This window comes from Protopterus annectens, chromosome 13.part0 (genome assembly GCF_019279795.1).
Source record: "Protopterus annectens isolate FY-2018-M chromosome 13.part0, PAN1.0, whole genome shotgun sequence".
In the NCBI taxonomy this organism is placed as follows: Eukaryota; Metazoa; Chordata; order Ceratodontiformes; family Protopteridae; genus Protopterus; species Protopterus annectens.
The window spans coordinates 968,270,683-968,287,002 of record NC_056747.1 but is presented as its reverse complement, the minus strand read 5'-3'; the positions used below and the strand labels follow the sequence as shown (position 1 = coordinate 968,287,002).

Below are 16,320 nucleotides of genomic sequence, written 5' to 3'. Positions count from 1 at the left end.
TTTATATATTTACAATGGCTACATAGTTGTCGTTCTGTATTAGTATACCTGCACATAGCTGAGGGTAAGGGTAAAGGTGCTTTTTAATAGGGTAGCTTAGGCACCAATTCCCTAGACTGAACCTTGTTTCATATAACAACTGCAGTTATATTTACTGATGGGGGTGTGCTTTCAAGAGAGTTAATTTGATTGCAGTTTGTGCATTCTCTGGTAAAGTATGTCATGCTACAGGGGGCTTTTTCTGTTGATGTCATGGCATATGGAGTTTAGACTGGTACTAATGATAAGGTAGTTTTGGAACAATCAAACTACTTCTTGAACAAAGACATTTTGTCCCGCTGTTAAAACAGTTGTTGGTTGTCCGCAGTTTCAAAGGTCTGTTTAAGACCCAGGAACATCACAGCTGCATGTAGTCCATTTTCATATTATTACAAATTTGCTTAGTTAAAGCATATAGTATGGTTAGTGTGACATACCAGGGGTAGACCCATGCTGTTAGGCTGTGAGTATGTTACACCTTTGAATATTGAATACATTCTAATATTTACCTGTATATATTAGCTTTCTCATAATTGTGGCTAAAAGACAGGAGTTGACAACTGGCTGGTAGTCACTGACTGCGGTGGGAGTGGCTACCTTGGTGGTAATATTAAATTAATGAGTGTTTAAAAATGACTGCATTAGATTTGGTAGTGAGGGTGAGACTGAATATATTCCTCAGTGACCATCTTAGTATGGTACCATTTATTCTTAGTTCTTTAGGATGTAATATGTGAAATACGCATTGTTGTAATTGCTCCACATAAAAAAATCTGGGGTGTATTAAGCTCAGTACAAGAAGGGGAATGAGCTCCCTAGGTTGTAGTCTGTGAAGTAGTTCTGTTAGAGTAATATACATTTCAAGTGAAACTTGTTTATATGTTCGGATGTTTTATTTTCACTCTTTTTTTCACCAGATCATTTATTAGCTGGTATGGTTCCAGCAATTTCTCTGTAAAAGATATTTTAATGCTTACATAGAAATGAATGGGCAGCACTAGCAGTACCCGAGTGTGTGTGGAACTATAAAGATGCCACAACTTTGCTGTTAGGTGAAGTATCTAGGAAGAGGGGGAACCAACCACTACTAATCCCAGCACTTTACAGGCAGGTAAACTACCATATTGAGGGGAACCCATCACCACTAGTCCCAGTACTTCACAAGCAGCTAATGTAAACTACCACATGGAGGGGAACCCATCACCACTAATCACAGTACTTCACAAGTAGGTAAACTACCATATGGAGGGGAACCCATCACCACTAATCACAGTACTTCACAAGTAGGTAAACTACTATATGAAGGAGAACCCATCACCACTAATCCCCGTACTACACAAGTAGATAAACTACCATATGGAGGGGAACCCATCACCACTAATCCCAGCACTTCACAGGCAGGTAAACTACCATATGGAGGGCAACCCATCACCACTAATCCCAGTACTTCACAAGTAGATAAACTACCATATGGAGGGGAACCAATCACCACTAATCACAGTACTTCACAGGCAGGTAAACTACCATATGGAGGGGAACCCATCACCACTAATCACAGTACTTCACAAGTAGGTAAACTACCATATGGAGGGGAACCCATCACCACTAATCCCAGTACTTCACAGGCAGGTAAACTACCATATGGAGGGGAACCCATCACCACTAATCCCAGTACTTCATAAGTAGATAAACTACCATATGGAGGGGAACCCATCACCACTAATCCCAGTACTTCATAAGTAGATAAACTACCATATGGAGGGGAACCCATCACCACTAATCCCAGTACTTCACAGGCAGGTAAACTACCATATGAAGCGGAACCAATCACCACTAATCCCAGTACTTCACAAGTAGGCAAACTACCATATGGAGGGGAAACAGTCACCACTAATTGCAGTACTTCACAGGCAGGTAAACTACCATATGGAAGGGAAAAACATCACCACTAATCCCAGTACTTCACAGGTAGGTAAACTACCATATGGAGGGGAACCCAGCACCACTAAGCTCAGTACTTCACAAACAGGTACTAATTCCAACACTTTACAGAGAAGTAAACTACTACAAGGAGGGGGAGCCCATCACCACTAATTCCAAAACTTCACAGACAGGTAAACTACCATATGGAGGGAAAACAATCACCACTAATCCCAATACTTCACAAGTAGGTAAACTACTATATGGAGGGAAATCCATCACCACTAATTCCAGCACTTTACAGGTAAGTTAGCTACTATAAGGAAAAGGAACCCATCACAACTAATTCCAGCACTTTACAGGTAAATAAACTACTACAAGGAAAAGGAACCCATCACCACTAATCCCAGTACTTCACAAGTAGGTAAATTACCATATGGAAGGGAACCCATCACCACTAATTCCAGCAACTGACAGTTAAGTAAACTACAAGGAGGGGGATCCCATCACAACTAATTCCAGCACTTTACAGGTAAATAAACTACTACAAGGAAAAGGAACCCATCACCACTAATCCCAGTACTTCACAAGTAGGTAAATTACCATATGGAAGGGAACCCATCACCACTAATTCCAGCAACTGACAGTTAAGTAAACTACAAGGAGGGGGATCCCATCACCACTAATTCCAGCACTTTACAGGTAAATAAACTACTACAAGGAAAAGGAACCCATCACCACTAATCCCAGTACTTCACAAGTAGGTAAATTACCATATGGAAGGGAACCCATCACCACTAATTCCAGCAACTGACAGTTAAGTAAACTACAAGGAGGGGGATCCCATCACCACTAATTCCATCACTTTACAGGTAAATAAACTACTACAAGGAAAAGGAACCCATCACCACTAATTCCAGCAACTGACAGTTAAGTAAACTACAAGGAGGGGGATCCCATCACCACTAATTCCAGCACTTTACAGGTAAATAAACTACTATAAGGAAAAGGAACCCATCACCACTAATCCCAGTACTTCACAAGTAGGTAAATTACCATATGGAAGGGAACCCATCACCACTAATTCCAGCAACTGACAGTTAAGTAAACTACAAGGAGGGGGATCCCATCACCACTAATTCCAGCACTTTACATTAAGTAAACTACTATAAGGAGAGGGAACCCATCGCCACAAATCCCAGTACTTTACAGGTAAGTAATCTACCATAAAATAGTTTTTTTCTTACTCCAAACAACTGCTGGCAGAGAAAATCTTTCAGAACATCTTCTCTGGAGTGGGGACAAATATGCCGTCATTCCAAAGGGAAATTTCCTGTCTTCCTAGTGATTACAGCTGCTGCTTCTACCTTTGTGTCTGCCAAAAAAAAATAGGGGTAGAACAGTAAGACTTTCCTATACTGTTCTTACACACAAAGGCTCACTATATAAATGACAAGAAATAAACATTGTTTTAATGTGTTTGTATACAACTAGCAGTTGTAAGCACAGCCTACATTAACAAATAGTAGACACAGGATGGTAATAAGAAATAGTATCTAAGAGTCACTCACTCCCAAGATGCTTTGCTATATTAAATAATTATGGTGTTGCAGAAAAAAAAGCTTAGGGAAGTTGATGCAGCAATCATAATATTGAACAGTACAAAGTGAGAGCTGATAAACCACCAACCAATGTCAATTCCTAAGGTTAGCTAATGGAGTTGTGGCAAGAGAAATACAGTCTACTTTGAACTCATAAACCCCACTAGCAGACCACCTCAGCGGTGAAAAGTGGTAGAGCTATCCCAGAAATCTTCCTTTACACCAACTGACTGTTGCTGACTGCTGTAATGGTGAGAACTGTGTAAGCCATCCAGCAGTTTGCCTTTAGTTTCCTCCAAGCTGGTCAGAAAACCTATTTCACCTGCAAGTTTTCTTCTTCAGATTCCTCCCACCTAGTCAGAAATAGTTTCTATCCCTTAGAAGATTTGTAGATTACTCAGTAATGGACAAATAGTTGTCCCTCCTCTGTAAGCATTTGCTTTGTAATTGAAGTGTGTGTGTGTGTGTGTGTGTGTGTGCACATTCCTTTCATGAAGCAGATGTACTGGGAATCACACATTCATTTCCACCTTCCTAAGCACATGGGGTAAGTCTCAAGAATCGCTGTTGCCCGACCCTGCAACACTATTTATAAACAAACCCCAAGTTAGCATGCACCCTCTCCTAGAAAGCAGATATGTGTCACATACTGTGGGTGAACATACAACAGACAAACTGGGGAAACAGAACTACTCTCATTGCTGCAGGTCTGAGCAAAACCATGAAACTAGAAATACCAAACAAATAGCCGAACCAACAGTTCTTGAAGGTCCAAGCTGCAAATACGCACACAGTGTAAAGCAAAAAACAGCAGGACCACCACAGCTAATGGCATCAAGCTTTAATAAATGCAAAAACAAGCACTTTTGCATTTAAAACCAAATGCTTCATCAGATCTAAAAAACAAAAGTGCATTAAAACATTTAAATATATAGCCAACCAATCCAGGCTGCTCTTTAAAACCACAAACAATCATATTTATATATCAATTTACATCTCTTCAGAGCTGGTTTCAGGGGAATACATTCATTTATACCTGGATGCCTATCAGCTTTTAATTTCAAAATCCATTGCAATTCAGCATTCTCTGTGACATTTATCAAGTCACCCCCTCTATCACTTAAATATATACATTGTAATGTTCTAAAAGAGAATGTATGCCCTTGATGTTCTTTAATATGCATAGCTAAGGCATTCTTCTCATTTGTTAATGTCGTACAAATGTCTCATTATACAATCACCCCCCATTAATATTCCAAAACGTGCATGGTGATTGGTCAGCATGCCCGTTGTAAATCCGACTTATACTAATGGAAAAGGTCAGGTCGCCCGGACTTGATTTATTTTGTGTTTTTGGTAGCAACGGAGAATGGAAGAGCTCCGTTGCTGTAATCTTGCTATGTTAAATGAGTTTAACATAGTGAGATAGCCTAAAAAAAAGCAATGGAGATCTTCCTTTCTCCGTTGCTTTTTTAAAGATATTTCGCTATGTTAAACTCATTTAACATAGATAGACAGCTTTAAAAAAGGGAACGGAGATCTTCCTTTCGCCGTTGCTTTTTTTTTAAAGCTATCTCGCTATGTTAAACTCTTTTAACATAGCGAGACACCGTTAAAAAAGCAACGGAGATCTTCCTTTCTCCATTGCTTCCACACACAGCTCTGATGTACTTCGTAAGCATACGCATGCGCAGTACATCAGAACTGCAGCAGAATACTGGACAGCTGCGGAAGGGCAGCACGGAGGCATCATACAGTGCCATTATTTAAGAAAAGTAAGTATTTTTTTTCTTAAATAATGTCATTGTATAATAGCAATAACCCACTTCTGTGTGTGGGTAATGCTGGATTAACCCACGGTTGTCTTTGTTTGGACACTTGGGCTTCGCCCTCCTGACCAAACCACACCAACCGTGGGTAAATCCAGCATTACCCACACCCATACGTGGGTTATTGCTTAAATATTCTATCTTTAAATCTTTTATTTGTTTTTGTCTACATAGACATTTGTACAAAAATTACATGTAGCTAAATAAACTACATCTTTTATATGACAGTCCACATAAGCATTAGGTTTAAATATAAAATTTAACCATGGATGTTTAAAAACTTGTTCCTTAGAAATAAATGAGCAAGCACTGCATGCACAACAGGCATATGTACCTATTCTTTCTGATAGTATGTTCATATTATTAGATTTTATAGTTCTACATAGTTGTCATTTTAAAGTCAGGGAATCCCTGAAGAAAAATCGGGAGACTCGCCCACACAAGAAACTGTCTTCTCATCTACCATTAAGAATCTCCAATTTTTATGTATGATGTCACAAATAGGACCTACATCATTAATATATCTAGTGCCAAACCTCAAATCTACAGTCTCTATTTTCACTGCTCTCATTCTGGTTAACAATGGAAGGTCTTTGTGAGAAAAATGTTTATAAATAGTCCTTCTTCCATCACAAATGTGTTCTTTGGTTCTATCCAACATAGTTTTATCGTACTCCCTCTGTATAAAATTATTCGTCATAAGCTCTATTGTATTTGTAAATTCATACTCATGAGTACATAACTTGGAAGCTCTCACATATTGACCCCTTACAATATTGGGAGAGATATGCCTAGGATGCATACTATCTCGGAATAATAAATTATTTTTCCAACACTTGTTATGATATAAAAATGTATTCATTCTTCCAATGGAATCAATATCAAGATGTGCATCTAAAAAAATTAATCTCAGTGTCCGAACATGTCATAGAAACATTAAAAAGCCAGTGGTATTGTTTAGTATATCACAAAAGCTTCTAGCTCTTGTTTAGAGCCTCCCCATAAGAGACACAATAGTATATATTTAGAATATATATTGGCTGATAATACATATTCCTCCTCCCATTTGCTCAAGACTAGATTGGCATAGGAGTTTGCACATGGGGTACCCATGGCAACTCTCCATTTTTGCAAATAGATCCTATCTGCATACATAAAGATATTATTATTAAAAATAAGATCCAGTAAAAAACATATATTTATAGTAGCAGTTGTGAATTCATTGTTATGTACTAACACATTCCTTATGACTTCAATGCCATAATCATTTGGAATGGATGTAAACACATTTTTGACAGCCAAAATTACAAGGAAAAAGCCTTTAACACTTGTATTCTGACTTAAAACCTCATATAAAGCATTTAAAAATTGTTTGGTATCTTTTAAAACATTAGGAAACAATGACAAAATAACCTTCAATTTCTTTTCCACAAAGATAGAATAGGGTTGCGTCACCCAACCCTCTCCAGCAACAATTGTTTGTAGGGTGGGTTGCTTAAATCTTTATGCAATTTTAGTAATCCTTTGATTACCATTATAACAGGATGCATAACATACAGAAAATCATAAGCAGATTTATAAACAGATCTATCCATTAGTAAATCATACAGTGTATCATGTACATATTTAATAATTTCTTGCACTCTTAATCGTTATTTTCACAGAAGTAGCATCTTCATCTAACATGAAAAACATTAGTTTACGATATTCACTCAAATTCATCGCTACAGTCGAACCTCCCTTATCTGCTGGCATAACGCAAATATTTTTATTGGTTCTTAAAGCTGCTAGAGCTTGCCTGTCAGCCTTATTCAAATGATAAAAAGATCTCTTATGCAAAGAATAAAGAAAGGCACATATATCGTCTGTACTTGTTGTAATAGCATAACTTAATGGTAATACAATGGTTGCTGTAATCTCATTTTGGGTCTATATTAATTTGGTGAAGATTCATTTCCACGAACCTTTCTTCATCGACCAAATGAAATCAGAGAAAATTCACATCTGCAAAAGATTTGCATAGGTAAAGGAAGCAGTTAGCCAGCAACAGAAATTTGCCGTTTTCCACACTGTAGTGTGAGCTCAGAGTTGGTATATATAGTTAGGGGGATGTGGGGGCACAGCCCTCCACATTGGGGGGTTGGGGAGCATCCTCCCACTTGGGTGGGTTTGACATACTGAGGTGTGTGTTATGGTAACAGTGTTGGCCGACTGCTTCCTTTCCCTCTTTAAATGTTTTTTCGATGTGAACATTCACTGAAATGAATGTTCTGTGGTTTCAGGTCAATGAAGAAAGGATGACGGAAATGAACCTTCAACAAATTGATATAGACCCAAAGTGATTACAGCAACCGTTGTATTACCACTAAGTTATGCTACTACAACAAGTACAGCAGTACTGCGATGTACATTAATCCACAACTTAACTGGGCAGACACTCAGCAGTGATGAACAGTTCCTTCTACACAAGTTCTGTGTTGCTTGCAGCTTGGTTTTGGTGTAACGCTATATTCATATCAAAATGTGACTATTTACTTTTTATCAGTTACATTAAAATCAGTGCAATCTTATTTAAAAAAACAGGAGATGGAAAATAACTCTTACATAAACGTTTCCCTGCATGTTATGAAAGATATCTCAGACAATGACTTTATTTGAGTTAGGTTCTGCAATCATAGTATTCATCTAATTAATTATGTGTTTTGACTGTAGATCTTATATACATTCAGGATAAAGATGCGATTCACAAAGAATCTTAAGAATATTTTTTTCAGAGTACTGCTAAACGTTTTCTGAAATCAGTGGTTGTTGCTAGTCTACTAATTGCCTGCAGATAGTCTGTACACCATAAGCAAAACCAGCAACCTTCTTTATAATGTGCTGATATACAGAAGTAAGCCATTATGCTTTATATAAAAATATAAGAGTTTTGATTTTTTTTTAATTTTTAGCATTTCTTATGTTCTCAGTTACATTTATAGCCCCAGTTATACAGGAAGCAAATAAATAGTACATGATTTGTTTGCACAGATATGAATAACTTTTGTATATCCAGTATTTTTAATAAGAAATGATACATATGCCAAAAAGAAGCTATTAAAATTATTTGCCATAGTGTCAAGAATATAGTTTTAACTTTAAAACTAATTTAACTTATTTTTCTAATGTGGACTTCTCTTGCATGTTACTGTGTTCGTATTCACTCTGAGGTACCATAAGCAAAATCTTACATAGCAATGATGTCAGTATTTAGACATAAATATTAAATACCAGTGCATTATGCTCCACAATAAGCCACTCAGTAGAGAAAACATTTCAGAAAAAAAACTGTAAGTCTAGTATGTGATATTTTAATATGAAAAGTCAATGTGTGAAAGAAAAATAAATTTAAGGGAATGTTAAGAAAGCCGTGATGATAAATCTAATTTAATTGAACACTGTGACTAAAACTATATTTGTGTGCCATTTTATTTATAACTGACAGCAAACAAAAACAATTTTACTGCTCTGCATGCTTTCTTGCTCTCACAGTACGGGGATTCTTTGTCACATGACCCACGGCTGTGGGAGCTGTATTGGCATACAACACAGCATCTATGTATGTTACTCTGTATTAAGACGAGCAATGCTGTATAAAGCAAATGATAAAAGTTTATAGTTAGAATAACATTACATACTGTAAAAATCTGATAACAATGTTATTTCACTTGATATACTTATCATGGTCTGCATTTAACCTGTTTCATTATGCAGTGTATGAAATCACTGAGTTTAAAGAGATACTGTGGTCTTAAATGAAATAACCATTTGCAGACATCCACAAGTCTATAAAACTCCATAATCCTTGAAATACAACACACTGCAATAATCTCACCAATGAAGTTCAAACATTAATCTACGCAGTTATTCTTCCCTTGATGAGAAACTTGAGTAACAGTGCTCACCCAGAAAATACATACCTTTAGTAAAAAGCAGTCACACTGAATATTTTGGCTTGCAAGTTCACATTAGATTTAGAAAGAAACAACAGAACAGTCAGCTCTGTATGCGTCAATTGCTTATTTTTTTAAACAAACATTTGGGTGCCAAGATATATTCACAGTCAAATGGTACCTTTCAGTAGAAAAGCAGTGCAAACAGTGCCATATTCAGACTGAGACAAGAGCAGCCATTTTTGTTTTCATGTCTTCTCTGGCTGAGTTTGTTTAATGCAGCCTGAAAGAGTTATAGAGGCCTCTAGTGTACAACAAGAAAATAGCACTGCTGCCAGGCTGACAGAATGAAACTACTGAAAGAAATTATTGCTGTTGGAATGGTGACAGGTGATCTACTGTGGCGACCCCTAACCAGGAAAAGCCGAAAGAAGAAGAAGAAGATGAAGGAATGGCTGATTTCTGCCACAAAGACCACAGATATAAAACATGGTTGATTCATATCTCTCAACCTCTTAGCACAAAAAAATCTGACAAAGCCCGACAGAATGGGGAGACAAACGCCCAAAAATAGGGGCAGACTGCTCTTATATCCTTAGAAAGTTGCTAGAAAAAAACAGGATTTTTTTAGCATGCATTTTTCTAAAGGATATGAAGTCGGAAACAGAAATGTATATCATTATTTAGTGACTTCAGTCCTCAGATCAGCCCATTTGCCAGAAAATCACAAATTGTATGGGGAACAGATCAAAAATATGAGGCAAAAATCTGGACATTCTGCAAAAATCTGTACAGCTGAGAGGTATGATGGTTGTACACTAATGAATGCTTGACGTGCTATGTATTACTGTGAGAGGTTATATCTTAATATCAGCAATAAAATGGCTTATGCAATAATAACTAATGCAAATCAGTCACACAATCAATCTTATTATTTCTCCAGTGAGCAGGATCTGTATGCCCAAAGCTGCTCAAACATCCTTGCTTCATTCATTAACTATTAATAAGATATTATACATGTAATACTTAGAAGTAATAACATGCAACACTTAGAAAAAAAATATTTTGCTATTAACTTGTTGAAATGAAGAAATCCAACAGAGTACATTTATTGGGTTGCATGCCCTGAAATATTATGTCCACCACACATTTAGAGTGTGCATGAATGTACCTAAGATAATCAAATTCTCTTTATGCGAGCATGATTTTGTTTTCTATAATAAGCAGCATACAATACTGCAGACATGGATTATTATTCAGTGTAGTCACCTTTCAGTGTTGTATTTCTTCCAGAACAATAGATGTTTGCAGTTAAGTCCCCTCAACATGATGAGGCTTTGCATCAGTTGGCAGTTAGGTAGGGCAAAAGGCAGAAGTACGATGCCATCTTAAGGAATTTTGCAGTATTTGAAGCTGTGTGATTGTTTATAACCTCAGCTACCAGATGCTTACCTTTTAAACTATTCACCTGGTCTATACCAGATATAAGATTATGAAATTTGTTTGGTTGGATGAATTTTTATCATTTTTTTCAGGCTTAACAAGGGTCAACTGGCATTTCTGTTCTGATGATGAGAGGAAGACATACTGTTTTGCTAGCTATATAGATGAAACAGAAAGGAAACATAAACGTTCATGACTATATATCTGTAGGAAAGGAAAAACATTTCTACTCTGTCTGCCACACTTCAAACCTAGTGTGAAACTATATTTTTTTCATATTATTTCTGAACTGTACTATTAAGGAAACAACTGTAAACAGGGGTGGTAGATTATTCCATTTAACTGGGACTGTAAAAGAACCAGTTTCTTATTATTTTGTTGTTCTCCCTTCCTTTTGTCAATCAGTAACCTGTTAGGAGCTTGTCTGTAACAAATTGTACTAAAACTAAAATGTTCATGGAGCAAAAGGCAAGGATTCTATCAATACTGTAGTAGGTACCTATGAACCCATTCCATTTAAATTCAACCCAGTAATCACAGAATTGGGTAAATATGTCCATAAACTTTTCTTTGACCACCATGTCTCTCTGGTAATTAGAAAATCATTCTACCTTGCACTTCCTTTATGGCATTTCCTCACAATCCAAAGAAATTCTAATCCCATTTTATTCATCTCTTATTAGATCCATCATTGAATATAATGCACCCTTTGGGATGTACCTCACTAATCACCTAAACAGCTTGAGAGACCTCACTGTTTCCTCACCAAAAAGATCTCAGGTCTTAGTACACTTAGTTTCTCTGATAGTCTACAAGCTCTGTCACGCTACTCAGGTCATAGATACTTCCTTGCTGAACAGTTTTAGAATTCATTCACCTAAACGGAACAAGCAGTAAAGCAAACACCCATTCTAGACATGTGAACCTACTCTACCACATTGACAAGACCAGGTGATGTAACAGATACCTAACCCAATGTATTCCCCAGTTTTAGAATAGGCTGACCTTATGTATTAATTTATTTACTTACATTTGCTAACTGGGTAATGTCCAACTGGGCTAACTCAAAAACACATTTTCAGTGGAGACCAGGGGAGAAAAGCTCCCCAAAAAATAACAAGTTTACGATATTTATACATAGGTATTATAAATTACAGTATTACAAAGATTTCTATGAAAGTTTACATAAAAAAATATAGTAAGATGTAAAATCATGTTTATACAAGGTTCAAAAGAGTCACACTTCAAGCCATAACAAACAGTCAAATGTAATATCAGCAAAACAACAATTGAAACAGACAAAATTGAGTTACATAAGTGGGGAAAATACTGTAGATGGGAAGTTTTTATGTTTAGACAGGGGATAATACAGGAGCATAGCCAGTGACTAGAAATAATTTGTAAGGAGCTGTTTGAAACTATGGGTATTATGGGTTATATATAGTAAATTCTGGGGAAGGGAATTCCAAGTTTTGGCTATGAAGTAGCTGTATAAAGAATCACTATAAGCATTGTGGATTTTGACAACTTTGAGCAAGTTTTTCTGAGCAGATCTGAGTGAGGTAAGGTTGGAATAGGGTTGTACGAGGTTACATAAAGCTGGGCAATAGTCGGGGTATGAGTAACGGAGTGGGCTACTATTAGTTGGTTTAGGGATAGTAAGTTTGGGAGTCAATCCAGTTTAGTTTTTGAAGGGGTATACAGTGGTGAGCTCTATAGGGAAGGTTAGTGGTAAATTTTGCAATTTTATTTTAGCAAGCTTCTAGGCTATTTAGATCAGATTTTTGAAGGTTTGGGAAGCCTTGTGAACAATAGAGAAGGGTGGATAGCAGATAAGTTCTGGCAGTAACTATTCTAACATGGTAAGAAAGATATGGTTTAGCCTTGTATAGAGCACCTAATTTTGTGTGGAATTTTTTGATTGTTGAAGTGATGTGCCTGTCAAATTTTAGGTTGCAGTCTAGGGTAACACCAAGAAGTTTAATATATTCGACAGGTTCTATTTTTGTATCATTAGAGGCAAAGATAGAGAGATGCTTTTGTTGTTTTTTTATTAGAAAATATCATAAGTTTAGTCTTGTTTGGATTTAGAATCAGTTGGTGGTCTGTGAGGTATTTTTCAATGTTATTAAGGGCAGTTTGAGACTTTTCTTGGAGTTCATTTATTGAGGGGGCAGAGAAAATAAGGGAAGCATCATCTGCATATTGAATGATAGAGGCAGATGATGCTGCAGTACAGAGATCATTTATAAAGATAATAAAGAGAAGTGGGCCTAAGATGGAGCCTTGAGGGATGCCTATAGACATGGGCAAAAGAAGAAATAGTTTATTTACCCATAATGTGGCTTGTTTAAGCAGAGTAATTCCCCTAGCAACCTTTAAAACCAGTCTGGATGACTTGATGGATGATGACAAATTTTCACCAGGGATATTTGGAGAAAGTATACTAAATTGAGCACTGCTGTTCTCCCACCAGTACTGGCTGATGTGGCTTAGCTTTATAATACTCTCTTTTGGCCAAAAGTTTATTAAAAACCTTTGCTTTGTTGACAAAGAGTGATATCCCCCACCCCAACCCTAGAGCTGCAGGAAGTCTTTGACAGGATTTAGAGGTCCTATATGACAATACTGAATGGCCTGTGGGAAGGCCCTGCCCAGGGGATATTGCATTCAGTATATCTATAATTGGAGGTGTATGAGTTGGTCCAGATGGGATTTTGACTCCAGATTCCACTGCTTCCAACCACCTTTCATTGAAGTCTGTTTCTTGGAGCAAGTCATCAAAATAAAGAAATAACATGTTTATAAAGCCTTAATACCACCACTCAGAAATAAATGACAAGTAGTTCAGTTATTTGGAAGAAAAATTTAAGAATAGGCTATGGTACAGGCAACATCAAAAGTAATGCTGTACAAGTAAATTACATTGTTCAGGAAGATTTAGTAAAAGTGAATTAGCAACAGCTGCAAATTGCAGGGCAGATTGGATAAATGCACGTGTTTAATGGTACAATGAAGGGAGTGGATACATTATACTGAGACAGTAGAACTGCACTCTGCTGTTAGTGGTATTCATAGTGAGAAATACTTCCAGTGCTGCTTACTTCTATGGCATCAAGCAGTATGTACATGCATGATTTGGAGATATCAGCTAAACCAATTGAGCATTTCATTCAAAAACTTTCAAGACACTTTACAAACTTGCTTGAGCCAAAAACTGCTACTGACTGCAGAACACTTTGGAACGCATAAAAGAAATCAGGTGAGAAAAGGAACTATTTCTGAATAAAATCCACAGCTGCAGAAGCTGGCCAAAAGTTGTCAGTTTGGTGGAGGAGTAACAGATATATTAATAGAAAGACTTGTGTGTGCTATACACTGTGAAAATAAACAAAGAGTGTTGCTATATAAAGAAAATAGCAAGCATTCCATTTGGTTGCACTGACTTTAAGCTGCCATGTCCAAGCCCATTCCTCCAATCTGAGTATATATATTTTTAATTTTCCCCTTTCTATAGCATCATATGAATTACTCTTGTTGCATAGCTTTGTGCCAGTATCTAGAAGGCAAGCTTTTCCTTCCTGACCTTCTGCAAAACCATTTATAAATCAAAAGAGGTCCACTCAGCAGCAACAACTGTAGTGCATTACTCATCAATATTTCATCTGATCAAACATTTATTGTGATCCACTGAGTCCTGTTGTTTAGACAGTCTTTTACTCACGCTATGACCATAAGACTCATAATAAATATTTCCAGTTTATTCATTAATCCTTTGTGTGTTACCTTATCTAATGGCTTGCTAAAGCCAAAGTAGGCCATGTCTGTAGCACATTTCTAAATCAATATCCTAGGTAACACTATCAATGAAGTCTATTAGCGAGTATTCCACAATCTTATCTTCCAACAATAATGTTGAAATCTATTACAGTATATGAACTGAGATATACAAAGGTACATGCATAACCTCTTACGTTTCTTTCTTTGTCAGTCACAAAATGTTAATGCTTCAGCCCTTTTAAACTTCTATAAAGATACTGACTAGAGTCAAAATATTACTTATATACCATTCTCAATTAACAAAGCTCAACTAATCAATTATTTTTGTAGAAAAATATGGCAACTGATATGGATGACACAGTCTGCCTACCCATATGTGAAAAATATATTGGCACTATAAAAGGTTGATATCTCACCACTGCCAACCAGTGTACTACCCCAGGTTTATGAGAGATAGAGGCTATAGTGGTCAGATCTGCTCTACCAACACCAACATTTGTCTCTTGGCCACCAGAGGGAAGGTCTCAAATCACATCACTAGTACCAAACAAGTTAAGTAAAACAAAAAATGGAACATGAACACAAGTCTGATTCAGTAATAAATTTACCAAATGTAACCAAACCCTGACACCATAAAAGGAATATACACTGCTACTATGGATATTGGCATCCAACATTCACACCCAGACTAGGACTACACATTAACCACTTACAGAGCTGATTCATTGGCTTAGCACTTCAGGCACATTTCTTATCCCTCTCTGTGTGAAATACTGTATCTTCCAGTGCCCTTTATACTTTCAAACAATTTATTATTTTCATAGAAACATAAGAGACTTTTGCAATAAAGCTAGTTATTCCACATTCAGACCCCAGACATGTAATAAATTAGTTTTCAGGAACAAGGGCTAATTATATCAGCCCTTTACCCCCTCTGAAACAACAAAACCTCAAGATTTACCATGCATGAATTTATTGTTTGCTTAATCATGTTTACCTTTTGCATTCTAAAAGTCCAACATAATTACATTTTTTGACTTGCTAGCCTCTTGACTTAGAGAAGAAAGAATTTACATTTTACATTTCAGTTACATTTCATACATTTTTTTTTCTTTTCAGCTCCTTTTTGTGTTATTTGCAGGGAAAAGGTCACATTTTTCAGATCACAGGAAACACACATAGCAGGTTAAATAGAGCTGAAATATAACTTACGATGTGCCGATATTCTGAAATAATGAAGAAAAAAAAATGACATCACATTTAAAATTATTTTTTTCTATCCTGGTACCACAGAAACATTTTTAACACAAAGTATGTGCCTTCATATAACTTTTTATTCAGTTCCAAAAATCAGAAAAACAATAAATGCTTTTGACATTTCAGATACACTGTTTTAAGAATGAATTATAACCATGTAACTGATATCAGTCATTAGCATCATGCAGAAAAGCAGAATTGTAGCTGGTTCAACCAGTGACCGTGGCCGTTGCTATGAACCAGCATCCCACCCCCCTCAGCTCTTCAAGTGAGGAGCAAAAAAAAAAGCACCTCACTGTAATAAGCTGATTGTTGCATTGTAAGATCTACACCCCTTAGCTCTTCCACTGAACAGAAAAAAACTGGCACAACAACCAGATGGCTGGATGTATGACACGCCTCTTCAATCCTGTCCCAGCCATTCAGGTCCCTTTTCTGTGCCCTGCCCCAACCCTTCTTCAATATATTTCATTAAAAAAATCTTTTAAACTATAGCAACAGTTGTTACAGTTTATATCC

At 36.7% G+C, this 16,320-nt stretch overlaps 2 protein-coding genes across 3 annotated transcripts in view; both read right to left on the bottom strand.

Moving 5' to 3' along the window:
* CCHR13.PART0H17orf113 (chromosome chr13.part0 C17orf113 homolog) overlaps positions 1-9,574 on the bottom strand; it is a 63,944-nt gene extending 54,370 nt beyond the window's left edge. The window contains exon 1 of one of the 2 annotated variants that reach the window (XM_044054733.1): positions 9,503-9,574. The gene's annotated coding sequence lies outside the window, so the exon portion shown is untranslated. The other variant, XM_044054732.1, reaches the window with a different exon arrangement.
* ZNF385C (zinc finger protein 385C) overlaps positions 1-16,320 on the bottom strand; it is a 1,443,898-nt gene that overhangs the window by 439,888 nt on the left and 987,690 nt on the right. The window lies entirely within an intron of this gene.